Source organism: Lissotriton vulgaris, chromosome 7 (assembly GCF_964263255.1).
Source record: "Lissotriton vulgaris chromosome 7, aLisVul1.2, whole genome shotgun sequence".
NCBI classification, from domain to species: domain Eukaryota; kingdom Metazoa; phylum Chordata; class Amphibia; order Caudata; family Salamandridae; genus Lissotriton; species Lissotriton vulgaris.
The window spans coordinates 1,528,041,749-1,528,044,512 of record NC_141695.1 but is presented as its reverse complement, the minus strand read 5'-3'; positions in this window follow the sequence as shown (position 1 = coordinate 1,528,044,512).

The following is a 2,764-nucleotide window of genomic DNA, read 5'->3' as shown; positions in this document are numbered from 1 at the left end:
ATTGTATTGCATTACACTGGTTGGGTCTTACGTTGGAAATGATAATTAGGCCTGTATTGATTGTATTGGAAAGTTCTCATTTAGATGGCCTCGGACTTTAAGGGACGATGAGCAAATTATAGAAATGCATTTTGCAGTGTTGTTGCCATTTCATGAGTCCAGGCCTGGATAAGTCCCAACCAGTTCTGGTTGAGGGTAGTCCTGCATAGAAGAGGATGATAAAATATGGAACAGGTGTGAACTTGTGGAACAGACTATGGCATCGATATACTAAGGGAAAAAACAGCAGCGGGCCTTTGGTGCCGCACCTCAGTCCCAATTCCAATAATATATCAAAACAATCATGCAGACAACCCCTGCGTCAGCTCCTGAGTGACGTCACTGTGCTCCAGATCACAAGATACTTCTAAATACTGCTGGGGTGCACAATTTCAAAAAAGTCCAGAGAGGCAAAGGTGTATGAAAATAACTCTTCTTTATTCTTTCAAGTTCGTTTGGATAAAAAATCAATTGCATCAAAAGGTCAGCCAACGCGTTTCTCTCCTGGGAGCTTCCTCAGGGCTGAAAACAAACATATAAATATACATAAATACTACATTTAAAAAGCGACATATACAATGTGCAGACATCAGTACAAAGGCACAAGAACAGCACCACACGGGAAAAAAACACAGAAGAAACATCACATTCAAGTGTACTTTTAGGTAGGAAGAAATGGTAATGCTTAACAAGACAAAAAACCATGCCTGGGGCATCTGTCTTTGATAATTTCCAATGTCAGGCCACTGGCTCTTAAGAACCTGAACACCTCCCCAGATAGCAAAGAAAAAAGGGGGAAAGCAGGAAGGTTTGAAATCCAGAGAGGATGAACAGGTCCAGAGAGATAGATGGATAGCCAGAGGTAACATTGAAAGTCATATAGGTCCCTAGGAAAATACACAACGGGACCCAACAGCTGACCAAAAAAATATATTGTTCCCATAATCGGGGAGAAGAAAAGAAAGGTCGTTCCGAGATCAATTTAAAATTCAATTCATTGTTCCATATGGTAGTCCATTATATCAAGTTGTCCATAATCCATAAATAAGATATCAGGTGGCTTACCAAAGTATACATGAGATTTCAATCGATCTGAACCGATGCAAAATATATTTATCCAGATGTTTGGATTAGAAGTGTGGTAGACGATATTAGCGCTGATAGAAGTAGAGAACAAATTAATTCCAACGGTCCTACAGAATTATTTAAAACAGAATCAAAGAAAAAACAAAAAAACATGAGGGTACATCCGAATTTGATGGCTACACAACACTGAACCCATCCTCGGCTTCATAGAAGAAAAACACAAACATACCTATGTATCATGTACCATCAAATCATATTACTGAGGCATATATTTGCAGAGGCAAGGATTCTGTGATCACTGGTTCCAAACCTATAAGCAGGAAGGGGAAAGTAAGAGTCTCTCCACATCCAAATAGTACAAAGGGAAATGAGGATTTGCGATGTATGCTGGACGGTTCATATGATTTGAATAAAATGTACTATTTGCAGCAAAAAAAAATTGAGAGAAAGGTCAAGGCAAAGCAATGTGGGAAAGCAGATGGGGAACAGGTCCAAAAAATCGGGTCAGTTTCCGGTCTAGATAACTGGTGATACCGGCAAAGAAAACAGGCGTACGCCTCGATGGGGGTCTGTAAAGTCGGACGAGACGGAATGAGCAACTGACCCGATTTTTTGGACCTGTTCCCCATCTGCGGAACTTTCTAGTGGTCCCCATATGAAATAGTCTCCTGATTCAGTTATTTTAAATTGACGATCCTATCATTTCGTCTTACATCGAGGCATGCATTTATAGGTCCTGATGGTGATCCCATACTAACAGGGATCGAAACGTCGTCGACAATATACACTTGATGACTTATATATCGTATTGAAAAGATCATGCAAAGTGTATTTTTACCATCGTCTGTTACAAATTTGAAGTTTTTACAGACTGCCCTTTCTTTTGCCTTATATGTATGTCATATGTTTTCACATATGTGATAGCAGGACACAGGCTGTGTCCCGCTTGGTAATTGCTTTACATCTTTGATATATATATATATAACTATTTATACTATTAAAATCTGTCCGGCTGGACAGCAAAAATATAGATTTCAATTTTGGTCTATATTCATTCGGATTGCCCTATTCTTGTTAATGTTTGGGACCACTGCCTTTTGAAACATTATACCCCCAAAGGTCCCAGACCAATTGCTACTTTTGGGTTCCCTTGTTCCCTGTAACGATATTCGTTCATACCATTCCGAGGCCCCTAGCTGTCTTTTGATCTCATTCTTATAGTCTGAGAGGTTCATTACAATGACGTTGCCGCCTTTATCCGCCTCCATGATGACTAGACTTTTGTCATTTCTTAGTCTCTTAAGAGCCTCCCTTTCCCCTTTTGATAGATTATATTGCAAATTCCGGCGGTCCCTGCTCTCCCTCTCAAGTTTGTAAAGACCCTCACTCACCCGCTCTGTAAAAGTGTCAATGTTTCGATGGTACACACCAGGTAAAAACTTGGATTTAGGGCATAAACCACTGTCGGCTAACATGTTCTCAAAAATATTATGTTCTGCGCGTATAGTGTCCAAATCCACCAACATTTCCTCATTAAGTGATGTAAGACAATGCAGATTTTTCACTTCAGCTATAGACATAGGAACAATACCACCTGCCCCCCCCCCCCCCCAGAAAATACATTGCGTGGGGCTTTATC